This window comes from Salvia splendens, chromosome 18 (genome assembly GCF_004379255.2).
Source record: "Salvia splendens isolate huo1 chromosome 18, SspV2, whole genome shotgun sequence".
NCBI lineage: Eukaryota > Viridiplantae > Streptophyta > Magnoliopsida > Lamiales > Lamiaceae > Salvia > Salvia splendens.
Window position 1 is genome coordinate 13797603 of NC_056049.1, and position 14676 is coordinate 13812278.

The 14676-nt window shown below is 36.9% G+C and overlaps 1 long non-coding RNA gene across 7 annotated transcripts in view; it reads left to right on the forward strand.

Moving 5' to 3' along the window:
• LOC121777220 overlaps nt 1–14676 on the forward strand; it is a 68823-nt gene that overhangs the window by 40775 nt on the left and 13372 nt on the right. For all 7 annotated transcript variants that reach the window (XR_006045412.1, XR_006045411.1, XR_006045409.1 and 4 more), the window contains 7 exons: nt 12364–12563; nt 12659–12776; nt 12876–13007; nt 13332–13424; nt 13516–13656; nt 13749–13886; nt 13996–14516. This is a non-coding gene — a long non-coding RNA (uncharacterized LOC121777220). The remainder of the gene's footprint in view (nt 1–12363; nt 12564–12658; nt 12777–12875; nt 13008–13331; nt 13425–13515; nt 13657–13748; nt 13887–13995; nt 14517–14676) is intronic.

A 14676-nucleotide genomic window follows, 5' to 3' on the forward strand; every position in this document is an offset into this window, starting at 1 on the left:
GGATCTCGCACGACCCCGCCGCATCGGGGCGATTATAGTCTCGCTTTGATCACCTCGCGCCCCGAGCGCGATTTTAACATACTTTGAGGCTTTGCGGATTCCTTGTAGGTTTAACCATGGATACTTGTTAGCATGGTGTAAGTGCCTTTTACTTATTCCATCAATGACATTTATCTTCCTTTCCACATTATCTATTACTTGATCTTCCTTCTTTTTAGCTTAGATTCAATAGTTGTTGGATCTAGTTTTATCTTTTTACTTTCTTTGAGAAATTGAAAATTACTTCAAAAATAAAGTAAAATCAAACATCAATTTGGGTTTTCCTTGGGAAATAGATCACACAATACTTGGATTCATATCATTTGGTATCTAGAGCCTAGTACCCACTATGTGTTTGATCTATTGTGCCTTTGAGTTTTTTTCTTTTCTTTTCTTTAGCCTTTGTGTGTTTCCTTTGTGTGTTTCTTTAGGCCTATTTGATCCTTTAAAATAAAACCCAATACTGAAGCTATATACAATGTTTTAGCCATTTTGGGGTTGGGGAACCATACAAAAAAAATTCCTAAAGTGCAGTCCATGTTTACTACATTTTCAGCTCATATATATGGCATGTGTGTGCTTAAGGCCTTGAATCCTACTTGCATCTTGCTATATGTGTTTATGTGTTATATCGTCTTGGGTTTGTTTGCTAAGGGGTATACCTTGATTGATCCACCTCAAACGTCTATAACTTCGAGTTGGAGTTAGAGTTGCGAGTGTGAGTGAAACCACCTCTTACTATAATCTAAACCTTTCTTCCGAGAGATACTGGGGAGTGAATTTTGGGGAGTTTGGGACATCTTGGTTAATATCATCTTCTTAAATCCTATTTTCTTTATTTTTGACTAACCAAACTTGGGTTGTCTTAGAGCTTGATAAAAGACAAGAGGGTGAGGTGCAAAAGTCAGGAGAGGGTGGTGGTGGTGAGAAAAAAGAAAAATACCACATGAGAGAAAATCCACAAGCACAAGTGAGTCAATGGTGTTTGTTAGATTCTAAGGTCAATCTTGGGTGGGCACCAAATGAAAGGCCTCTTGCTCTTAGTGAAGAAAATAAGTTTTTACCCACTAACACTTCTTGTATATCTTCTTGTGTTGATGACTTTGTAGTGAGTAAAATTGAAGACATGGAAGTGAAGCACCAAGTTGTACATGGCTTGGAAACTATGCCCCCGGAGAAGGATCAAGAGGAACGAGGGCAAGTGAATGAACTCCTTGCCCAAGGTTCAAGTGCACTATCCTTGTCTCCTTGTGATGCTCCCTTCAATATGATTGTATTGGAGAAGCCCATTTATTTTGATAGATTTACCATTGTTGACATGTGTGATACGTGACATCAAGAGCTTAAATTGTTGAAGCCTAAACTCATCTTCGCATTACCGTTCTTGGTAAATACAAACATTGATAAGCATGTTATTTCTCTTGTGGATTATAACTTGAATGATGGAATGACTTCCTTCCATGATAAGATGCCGAAGCTTTCAGTTGCTAGTAATTTTCAGCTTCATGAATATAGTAGGACCAAGAGAAGTGAAATCGTTGATTGCTTTAGAACTTGGTGTTTGAAAGATGATAGTTCATAGTTTCACAAAGTATTTGATTTCTATCCACATGCTTATTCCTCAACTTAATTACTCGCTTTGGCATTATTCGCCCTTGAGCAATTTATCCTTCGAAAATAAATAGCATCGCTAATTAGTACTTGAACTATTTTTCTTGAGAAAAGAATGCATGCATCCTATTGGATAGCACCTACATCTTAGTCTCGGCTTATAGGATTGTTCTTAATCCTAACTCGGGCTTCACTACTCTGCAAAATTATTTATTCACTTTACTAACTTTGGAGAAATTCTATTTTCTCTAGCGCAATTATTTGGGCACTTATTTTAAATTAATTATGGATTCTTGGAAAATCCATTTTCCTAAAATCCTTTTCTTCGGATTTTTCTTAAGGCCGCCCACGGCGTCGCGGGGCGACGCTGGTCGGCCCATTCGCGTCTCCAATTTCAACATTTCCCATCTTCAGAAACTTAATACTTTATCTAGGAATTAATTAACTAAGCTCCAACTCAAACCCTTAAATTATTTCCAACTTCTCATAATTAAATCTCGGCCCAACAATTTAATCTCAACTTCTTTCTCCCATTCACCAAAATCGGTCCATTATCCAATTTAATTGAATGGGATTAGCCCAAATCAATTAAAGTGTCCCAACTTTAATTACCTAAAAAAAGTAGTCCATTTCCTTCAAATCATTCTCGGCCCAAGGTAAATTAATTAATAGGCCCAATGGGGTCAGCCCACCTACTCCACTTATTCCTTTAGTCCATCTCATACTATAGAAAACACTACACGTCTCCTTTTAATAAATGGGCGGCCCAAAAGCTCATCCACATTCTTAGCCATTTTAGAATAAAATTAACAGTCCAATTAAATAAGGGAATCGGCCCACTTAATCCTTTTAATTACTAATGCCCAATTAAAAAGAACAAGGCTGGCCCAAATATACTCATTTTCCTTCTTCTCCATTGTGGCCTCCTCAATAAGTTCCCCCTAATTCACTTTCCTTAATTTCCCAATTTTAGAACTTAATTGAACAAGGAAGCAGCGACACCTACTCTTTTATCTCCGGCAATCTTCGCCGTCCTCTGCGTCGCCGTCTCCTTTCTCTACCGTTTCCCCTTCACTCCATTTCTCCAATTTTCCCCAATTTCCAAAATCCCTAAATCGAAGAAGCGAGCAGCGCCTACTTCCTGCCGCCGTTTCTCACCGTTCGCCGCTGCCCCCTTCGCGAGGCAGCCACGACACTCACCGAAGGCTCACGCCCGCTCCTTCCGTCGAACGCCCTCCGGCGAGCGCTCTCCCTCTCGACGAAGTCAGCAGTAGAGAGGAGGCGTCGCTTCCCTCTTCCTTCCTCCGCTGCAGCCTTCAGCTGCCCCGCGGGAGTTTCCGGAGTTCTGCCGCCACCACTGTCACGACGGAAACCTCGTCGCCGGATAACCCATCGTCTGGGCTAAGTTCCCTTTCCCCTTTCCTTTTAATTATTCCGATTTTTGTTGTTCTACTTGAAGGCAGTAGCTATGTTGAGGAAATTCTTTTTATATCATGATGCTCTAAAGTTTTGATCTTTGGAAACAATTAGCTCACTGGAATTAGCTTTTGGTAAGGAGTTACTCGAAAAGTTTATACCCGATATTTGGGCAGTAGCTATGGTAACTGATTATTCGTTGATTGCTACTGTCGGTGTTGAGGCTATTTCTATGTGATACTTGTACATGCTATTGTTGTGGGAATCTATTGAGCTCTAAATTCTCGACTATGTGTTGTGGTTGATCTACATGATGCAAGGAGTAATGGGGGTTTGAGGGGGGTTACCTCACTTGGTGAATCCTTGGTTTAAGAGGCTGTTCCTCCGCGTCGCCGCCGTCTCTCCATACCCTCCTCTCTACTCCTCGCTGAAATCCTTATGTTTGTGAAGTTTGGGGTGCCAATGTGGTGGAGGAAAAGGGAGGTGGGGAGGCAGCTTATATAGGCATCAACCTTTTGAGCTTTGTAAGTAGGCTATCTATGCCTTTTTGGTGTAACTTATGCGTTGTTTCTATGGCTGCCCTTTTAGTCTTGGATGTGGCTGATCTCATGGTTGTGTGTATGCAAGGTTCCTGCAGGATTCTTCCCCTTTAGGGCTTACTATGAGCTCATGTTCTAATCACTATTTGCCTCTACTCCTTTGTTGGGAAATCTGGAATATCTTGGTCTTTTGTTCATTCTTTGGACTTGGCAGAATGATGACATGTTGATTGCTCCCATTGCTATTTTTGTGAAGCTTCCATTCCCTAACTTTTTATGTGAGAACCTTCTAATCCCTCTTATTCAAGCCTCCTAGCTCAACTAGTTGAGAAGGGAGGCAAGGATACCGCGTCATCCTAGAGGTCGCGTGTTCGACCCCTGGGAGGCGCATCTTGGGGATTAATTTCCCTGGGGCCTAGTGGATTCACTGGCCTGACTCCAGAGTTTTGGGAGGTGATTAAGCTTGTACCCGTGCCTGGACCCAGGAGCTGGGGGAGGTGAAAAATCCTGGACCCGTTCCTGCGGGGCTGGTGGACCCATTGGGTCCCACCTTGACAACGAAGCGCAGCTTGGTAAGACGTTTCACCTCCGACCGTTAGGCCGGGGGTCCGAGTCACTTCAGGGGGTAGGTGGGGAACCACCGTCGATCCTCCTTTTAAAAAAATTAAAAAAAAAACTTTCAAATCCCTCTTTGGTGTTTCACTTGCAGGGTACCAAGTTGTCACTCTTGGAGCTTTGTGGAAGCCGAAAATCATGAGGGATAGATGAGGATTTTTATTCCCCACACCTAGATTTAAATACTCTATTTGGCTAGTATCAAAATATTGTAGTTTGACATCTTTGAAATGCTAAGTTGTAGCTTCCATTTTTGTATTTCAACATGAACTAATGTGTAAGCAAAATCTCACACCTATCATTAATATTTTGTAGTCATTTTCCATTGATCTCTCCAAGATATGTAACTCCTCTTCATAAAGTATTGTAATAATTTATTCTATTTTCCTTTGCATCAACAAAGTCTCACATTTTATTTTCCAAGACCAAATGCTTATATAATCCAAGCAACGAGATTACAACGAGAATTCTGCAATTACGCGTCTTCTAAAAGAAATTAAACGCAAATAAAAAATCCGATTTATCTCGAAAGAAATGAACGAAATTCTGGGGCGTCACATATCTAGCCTCATTCTACAAACCAAAATAACATTAAAAGTGGAATCGCCGCTACTATTATCATCATCTTTACAAACCAAAATATTTAGACTTGCACGACTCGTAACTCGTAACTCATAGATATTATTCTATTATTTATCTCATTCTCTGTATCGTAAATGTACAACTGAGCAAACTTTATGGGACAACCATTCTCTGTTTGGCCATGCAAACGAAAAACAGGTGGAGGACGACCAATGTTCATTATTATCAACTTTACCTCCCATTGAGGTAAAGCCAAACATCGAATTATATGATCAGATATTTTTAAAAAAAGTGAGTACTTTTTGAATTGTTAAAGAACATTAACACATATAGTGCTCGAGGATGAGGTATCATATTAGGAATTTGGAAATTCCCATTCATATAACAACCAGAATATCTTGAATTACTGACATTATTTGATTTTTCCAAGACGTTTCTCCAATAAAAAAAATGCACCACAATGTGAACAATTTAATAAAGCATCACCAATATCCCAATATTATATATATAAAAAAGCAAGTATTAACAAAGTAGAAATATATTAAAATTTACAATTCAAACCAGTTGCGGATCCTGATGGGACTACCGCAGCGGAAGACACATAAAACAAACAGGTCCTTACGGATCTATTTAGGTGATTATGCATTCGATTCCAATTTCATGCAATTAACTTAGATCTATAGATTAATACATCAAATAAACACGTAGACTTGCAATTTGACGTATATATAATTGTTACCTCTTGATCCATCATAGGATCGACGTTACTTACTGCACCACCCACATCCTTGATTATTCATCCGTGTGGCCGGATCTCAAACAATCAAATAAAAGTTATACGAGATCTAGGGAAAACCAATCACAAACACGAGATTGCCTCGATCTAATCCTATGAATTAGGATAGAACAAGAACAAAACAAAAACCCTATTCTCCCACGTGCTAGGGCACAAAAATCGAGACCAAATGGGAGGGAGAGAGGCGCCGACTTGGGCGGCTAGGGTTAGGGTTTTGGAGTTGTGTTGTGGTGTGCTAGGGTTTCCCACCTCTTCACTATTTATAGGCTTGGACTTGTTCAGCTAGGATGGGGATCCATGGAATGAGATGGATGTTGGGCTCACCCATTAGATAAATATCTAATTAAATCAAATTACCCATGATTTAATATATTATCAATGAAATATTATTTTGTTCCACTAAAGAATAATATTGCACTCTAAATCACCAAATTACAATAACTTGGGTCCATTTTATTTTATAATATGTCCCACGTTTAAGGTTATCTTAATTCGTCAATTTAATTCTTTGTCTGCTATATTACTTGAATTAAATTAATTCTCCAAAGAGTTTTTCTAGATTGAAACTTTATTTATTATTCGTGGAAATAAATTTCAACTGCGCAGACTTCTGAATAATAAATTCTCTTTTCAAACACCTCTTGGGGATTTAATCATACCACACTGGGCACGTGAATTCTATGAAATAATATTTCAATACCTTCATGTTATTCAATTACTACCACCTAAGATATCATGTTTGAGTTACGTACAAACTCTCCCATATTGATAAGCCAAAGTGACATCTGATTACATAAACAATATTGATATTAATTTCATAGAATAGAAAATACTAAAATTTCTTAAATATATTCTTTCAATAGATAGCAATAAAGAATACATTTCGTATTAGATCCTTTCAATGCTTTACCACACCGGTGTTACTAATCTCTTCTTTGGTAAGAGAGAATTATCACAAATACCGCAACCATACCAATAGGTAGCCAAATCCTATATAGGTTGTGAATGTGTTTTTCTTCTTACTAGATCTGACCAAGTCCCCTACTGGAAAACTCATGAGAATTCATCGAATTTCCCTACTTTGACATTCTTAGTAAGAAGCCTTAGACTTGTTTATTATATTTCAATAAATAAACCATTATATTATATTATTTATTCTCATAATTAGGTAAACAAGTGGACGTAGCGTTTCTCCTATGCATGCATAAGCTGACTATACAAAGGCATGTACGCTCGAAGCATCTTTTAGTATACAAACCCCAACAGATCCAGGTGGGGTCGCGCGGGGTCGGCCGACCCCACCGGCGGTCCACCGAACACTGCCGGAAAACTTGATCTTCGACCTTTGACCTGGTGCAGTTTCGTCTCCGACCCCACGACAGCTTCAACTCTAGCCGAAGCCTTCCGCTTTTTCCAAAAAATAAGAGGAGAAAGGAACAATACTAATAAGAATAGAGGAGAGGGAGAGATAAGGGGAGGGGTTGCAGAAATTTCAGGGATCTAATGTTGGAGGATGAAAAAGACGATGGTTGCTTTAATAAGGTTAAATGATTGAAATATTTGGGCTTATTTTATTCCTATTTGTTGGGCCACCAAAAATGTTTGTAGCTAGTATTTACTAAATAGGTTGGCTCATTTTGTGGATTAACTAAGCATAATTATTTTTATTATTTTCGTTTCATCAACTACAATTTCATTAAATTTTTTGTTTAGTATTTTTTGAAATTATTATTAAAAATATTTGGTACTAGGAGTTTTGATGGCTATTGTATATGCAACTATTCAGTGACTACTTAAAATATAATGATTTTTAAATAATTATTTATATATTATACTGCATCCATTCGTCATAAGCGAGCCACTTCTTTTGGGCACATGATTTAAGGAATTGAAATTTAAAGAGTTAAAGTGGAGAGAGTAAAGTATGAGATATAAAAAAATAAAGGAGTGAAAAGAATAAAGTAGTATTTGAGAAAATAAAGTAAGAGGGAAGATTTTTTGCTCGTTTATAACGGAGGGGGCATTTATTATTCTTATATTCAACCCCACGGATTCCATGTTCTGGATCCGCCATTTTCAAACGAATTTATCAAGTGAATTAATAACTAAAGCATTCAAAGATCATTATTTTTTTAAAAAAACATTCCTTAAATTTTGATTCACAAAAGACGAACAAATGATACTGCTATCATTCACAATACATGAAGTAGGTTGATCAAGAACAACATCACTCGAAGCTATTGAACTCTGAACGAACACCAACATTAGCTACAAAAAAAAGAATTTAGTCAGTTTAAAAACAACAAAATATGATTCAAGATATAATTAAATATTTACCATACTAAAAAATTAATAAAATGAACATAATAATTAAAAAAAGAATACTACATATTTATAACAACAAAATATGATTCAAGATATAATTAAATATTTACCATACTAAAAAATTAATAAAATGAACATAATAATTAAAAAAGAATGCTACATATTTATTTCTCAAATTATTTTTCTTTAATATAAATACATTAAACAAAACAGGCAAAAAAATATATATATATACCCAAAAAATTTATATACCCAAAATCTCAAACACAACAGCCCAAATTAATTATAAGAATAACCCAAGTATTAAAAACTAACAGCCTATAGACAATTCAAAGTGGCCCAAACCTGTTAATCCAATTAATCCCAAAACCATGATCTCATTAGTTTACTTAACCTAACAATGCTCGTAATTGTGATTAAAGATAATTTAAAATAAAACGGAGTACTATAGAATAAAAAAGAAAAGCAATCGACTCCAGATGAAAACCTCACCCCGCTCCCATTCCCGTCGCCGCCCTCTTCCCCCAGCACAACGACGCCTTCCGCCTCACCACACCACACCACACCACACCATCAATCCTCAAAAGGTCGCCTAAACGGCTACCCAATTAGCCCTATTCTGCTTTTAGAACTGACTTCTAAAACTGAATCTTTGGAAACATATAGAGCAAAAGATTTGGTTCGCGGCCTCGATAAGCAGAGGACGACGGAAGCGATGGACTTTCCGGCGAAAACGCGCAATAAGCGGCGGCAATCAACACGAAAGGTAATCCGAAACTCTATCCCAACCCTAGAAAATTTGTTTTTCTATATGATTCTAACAATTTGGTAAAAACCTTAGCAGATATGAGGCTACTAATAAGGGATCGAGTGCCGATGAAGGGGGTGGAACATCCGATGGAAGAATAAAGCAACAGACGGCTCTAAACGACAAAAGGTAATTAAAATCCCTTTCCCAGACCTAGAAAAATATTTTTTCTACATGATTGTCACATATTGGTGAAGACCCTAACAGATCTGAGGAAAAATCGAAAGGACTCATGCTTGGGTTTAAACTCCTGAATGATATCATATTCACAGTAGACAAAAAATCAATTATTTTTTTTCCTCGGATGCTTTTCTTCAGTCACATTTGGATGAAATAAAGTGGATCATGTGTCTAAAACCAGGAATCTACATGTACTGTTATCTCATATTTAAGTTTTAAAACTGAATATTAATCACTATGTAATTTCAGTTTATCCAACAATTGAGTAACCTAAAAAATGAATCTAGGAATAAACCATCATATTACTTAGTGTTGTGATCATATACCTGTCAATCATAGATTAAGTATTTTATATAGACTTTAAATTAAACAATGAGAACCAATTGGACATAAAGAAAAAAAAACACATAAAATTTAGATAGAGAATGTTTACTTAATTCTTATTCTGATTCAGCTGTTTGATTATGAATTTCAGGTAGTTAGATTAATTTGTTAATGAGAAACGTTGATAAGCATGGAGCTGACTTGTACTTCTTTCAGATTTGTAGAGTTGTGAAGCAGTTGATCATGCTAAGAGATTGAAGGAGGACTGAGAGGGTTATTATGCTGTCCATTTGGATTCTTTATGGTTTATGAACTAGGTGCTGGTTGCATTATCTAAACAAAATTAGAGCTTTAATCTATTTTCTTACCTGTGAGCTTTTGTCTACATTATGTTGGAATGCAACTTTTCCTTTGTCTGATTTCATTGCAATTGTTCTGCTCGGTACAAAAGCATTTGGCTGGGTTAGTTAAAGCTCCGTATTTTCTATTCACCATATCAAGTAGTATACTGGGGCACATGAAAAAAAAGAGTTGGGCTCATGAACGATCAGAATGTTGCATTTTTATCTTGCCCTAATGTTCAGCAATTTTAGTTTACAAATTGAATTTTGCTCTCACCTACTCATTGTTAGCGATGACATGATTTTTAGAATCTTCGTGGTTGGTGTTGGCGCATGATGAGCTCTAGGAATCTGGGTATATAAAATTAAACTTAGGGGAGAAAGCTTTGGTTTTGCTATTGGATGGAAGTGTTAGTTCATTTGATTTTCCACCTCTTCATTGCATTTGTTGCATTTTACAAGAACTTTGCACTTACCGCATTATCACTACAGGTAGTGACAGTTCCCACACAAGACCTTCAACCCACCAATCCTCGGATACTTGACTAAGTTGATGATCTTGCACAACTAAGTTATTTGATCGAGCCTTCAGTTCTTCACAATCCTCAGCCTAGATATTTACAAGATAATTTATATGTAATTCTCTATTTTTATGAACCTTTTCATTTTGTTTGTTTATACTGATTGCCTCTGTTCTTAAATCATTTTCTTGTCTTTGTTTTGTGTAGAGAATGGCAGGCCCTGTATATTTTGTCCATCAATCCTTTTAAAAATGTCTAGCTATATGGGGATGATAAAGAAGAAACTTTTGGACACTCCTCATACTTATGCTGTTGCTGATGCAGCATGCAATGCAATGATAGCAGGTGCTATATAATACCTTAAATACTTGGAGAAATTCTTGCCTTGTTAGCATATTGGTTCAGCAAGTTGCTAATTTCTCTTTCCGTTTTGCTAATTTTTTATATTTGCAGATGAAGAAGTTGACTAATAAGAAAGAAGGAGGTGCAAAAAAAAAGGAAAAAAGAAATAAAAAAGAAAGAAGAAGGTGCAAAAAAAAGAAAAGAAAAAAACAGAAAGAGGGAGATGAAAGCAAAAAAAGAATATAAAGCGCTGTTGGAGGAGTTGAAATCAGCAACCTCAACAACTGTTACTAGGTAGAAAAGGAGTTGAAATAGGAGAGCAATGAGACTGACATAGGAGGGGGAACAAACTTAGGAAGTTACCTGATTAGACAGAAGGAGATGCAAAATAAAAAAAGAAAGAAAAAAAGAAAGAAAGAAGGTGAAGCAAGCAAAGAAAGAAGATAAAGAGCTGTTGGAGGAGATGAAATCAGCAACTTCAAGAACTGTTACAAGGGAGAAAAGGAGATTATGTAGAAGAGGACTGAGGCTGACACAATTCTGAACAACTGCCCAATCTAGGACATGCCCCAGATCCTTGACGTGCAGAAGCTGACCAACACAAGGTGACCCCCTTTCTTTTCTTTTATTCTTCTTTTTTTTTGTTGGTTGGTGTTTTTAGTATTCTTCCACACTAAACTCCAACTTGCAAGTACGGCCTTAGTATAAGGAGGGGTTGCTCATTTGTGTCTTGCGTTTGTTTGTATTTTTATGTATTTATTTTAGTAGCAAGTCAAACATGACCTAGTCTACCTACATGATACCCTACCTACAAAGATGATTAATTCGTGCTTTTGTTTGATGAGTTCAGTTTTTAACTACATGACTCCAGTTAAGTGATTTAAGACTGATGGAATATTGAGTTTAAGTTGGATAAAAGCCACATTATGTGAGATTTGAGCTTTGTTGTAAAACACTCTCTACTTTATTCCGAGTTATTTTATTTTGCATTTAATCTTCATATGGTATGGTCAATGTGCAATAGGGATAGAGGGCAACTAGGATAACCATGTTTGAGCCTTGTTTCCATTCAATATATACCCAACACATGTTATCCAAGCTAGCCATATTCTTGCCAATTCTCTTTTCTCAGCTCTCTAACAATCTCTGCTCTTGAGGTAGCACTACAACTCCATCGTTTTGGAATCACAGTTTTCTTAGTGTGAAAAGCAATGGCTCGTTGAACACGATAATCCCTAATTTGAATGTTTTTTATGTTTAGAGATTAAGTTCGAATTATGTGAATTTTCTCCTTTTCCTGTATATTGAATTTAATCCTAAGATATACAATTCCGTTTGATTCTGATTATTGCTTGCTTTCCTGGCATTATTTATTTGAAATATTGAGCTCAATTGCTAAATGCTTATATTTTTTTCAAAATAACCATGGGGGTGGTCAAATGGTGTTGAGAATTTGTTGTAATATGACTAAGATGTCAGTGGCCATGCTGCCTCACATGCTAAAATCAGTAAATGGATATGCTATTTCTTTTCATGCTTGGTGAATACTAAAATAATATGAAGATGCGCGCTTTTGCATGTGAATATAATACAGTGTCTTTCTGCACATAAATATGAAAGACTTATGGTGCTATGTTGAGCTGTTATGTTATGTCAGAGACGTAGTCTTAACGAAAGCCCTTCTCCATCTGCAGAGAATAAAAGGCACGGGATATAGCTCATCGGCTATTACTTATGACAACATCATGGTCCTGTACAGGAAAGCTGGTCAACTCGAGAAAATCCCTAGATTCTCATTCTCCCAGAAATGAAGAAAAATGGTGTAGCCGAAAATAGATGAAATGATGAGGTTATTATCACTTGACTTCACTATATGCACATCTAGGGCAAAAAAGATTAAATGATAAGGTTGTGTGCTTTACAGAAATTTCTCCGGTTAAGCTTGGACAGCTCGAAGAAGCCAAGGCTGTGCTAGATGACTAGACTTCTACTTGCCACACATACGACGTCAGAGTGCGGAACATACTCCTGATTGGCTACAATCCGAAAGGTCTCCCCGATAAATCCGATGCACTGCTTTGGGATTTAATAAAAAGGGAAGAAATACCGACCTCCCTTCAGAAGGTACGCCTACTGTTCTCTTTAAAATCTATACCGCTCTTCATTTAATTCAAAATATGGTGATCGGACGCAGATAATTAAGTTCTGATTTTCATCAGGGCCGTCGAATATCCACGCTTTCTTCTCCTCCTCCATTGTCCAGTCCTTTCGATATGTGCTTATGGAGCACTCTAATAGCCGCATGACACGATTCTTGAGAACCAGATTCTAAAAAAGGTGTGTTTTTTGCTTTCAAAATAGTACTTCTTATATCATTGCTTCCGTACCTATTTAGCCGTTAACTGGAGCTGACTTGTACTGGTTTCTGATTTGTAGAGTTGTGAAGCAGTTGATCATGCTAAGAGATTGAAGGAGGATTCAATGCTTTTGCTGAGAGTGTTATCATACTGGTCATTTGGATTCTTTATGGTTTATGAACTAGGTGCTGGTTGCATTACCTGAGATTAGGTAGTTATCTAAACCAAATTAGAGCTTTAATCTATTTTCTTACCCGTGAGCTTTTGTCTACATTATGTTGGAATGCAACTTTTCCTTTGTTTGATTTCATTGCAATTGTTCTGCTCGGCACTAAAGCATTTGGCTGGGTTAGTTAAAGCTTTGTATTTTCTATGCACTGCATCAAGTAGTATAGTGGGGCACATGAAGAAAAAGAGTTGGGCTCATGAACGATCAGAATGTTGCATTTTTATCTTGCCTTAATGTTTAGCAATTTTAGTTTAAAATTGTATTTTTCTCTCAACTACTCACTGATTGTGATGACATGATTTTTAGAATCTTCCTTGTTGGTGTTTGCGAGATGATGAGCTCTGGGAATCTGGGAAAATAAAATCAAACTCAGGGGAGAAAGAATTGGTTCTGCTATCGGTAGGATGTGTTAGTTCATTTGATTTTCCACCTCTTCACTGCTTTTGTCGCATTCTACAAGAACTTTGCACTTACTGCATTATCACTACAGGTAGTGACAGTTCCCACTCAAGACCTACCAACCAATCCTCAGATACTTGACTAAGTAGATGATCTTACACAACTAAGTTATTTGATCGAGCCTTCAGTTCTTCACAATCTGCAGACTAGATATTTACAAGATAATTTATATGTAATTCTCTATTTTTGAGAACCTTTTCATTTTGTTTGTTTATACTGATTGCCTCTGTTCTTAAATCATTTTCTTGTCTTTGTTTTGCATAGAGAATGGCAGGCCCTGTACTTTTGTCAATCAATCCATTTAATAATGTCTAGCTATATGGGGATGATAAAGAAAGAAACTTTTGGACACTCCTCATGCTTATGCTGTTGCTGATGCAGTATGCAATGCAATGATAGCAGGTGGTATATAATACCTTAAATACCCGGAGAAATGCTTACCTTGTTAGCATATTGGTTCAGCAAGTTGCTAATTTTCTCTTTTCGTTTTGCTAATTTTTGATATTTGCAGATGAAGAAGTTGACTAATAAGAAAGAAGGAGGTGCAAAAAAAAGAAAAGAAAAAAAGAAAAGAGAAAAAGAAAAGAGAAAAAAAGAAAAAAAGAAAGAAAGAAGGTGCAAAAAAAGAGAGAAGAAAAAAAGAAAGAAGACGAAAGCAAAAAAAAGAAGATAAAACGCTGTTGGAGGAGATTAAATCAGCAACCTCAAGATCTGTTACAAGGGAGAAAAGGAGTTGAAATAAGAGAGGAATGAGGCTTGCATAGGAGGGGGAACAAAATTAGGAAGTTGCCTGATTATACTGAAGGAGATGCAAAAAAAAAGAAAAAAAGAAAGAAGGTGAAGCAAGCAAAGAAATATGATAAAGAGCTGTTGGTGGAAATGAAATCAGCAACTTCAAGAACCCTTACAAGGGAGAAAATGAGTTTATGTAGGAGAGGGTTGAGGCTGAGCAGCATGCAAGGGAAGAAGAGACAACTGCCCAATCTAGGACATGCCCAGATCCCATGACGTGCAGAAGCTTACCAAAACAAGGTGACCCCCTTTCTTTTCTTTTATTCTTATTTTTTTTTGTTGGTCAGTGTTTTTAGTCTTTTTGCACACTAAAGTCCAACTTGCAAGTACGGCCTTAGTGGGAGGAGGTGTTGCTCATTTGTGTCTTGCTTTTGTTTGTATTTTTCTGTATTTGTTTCAG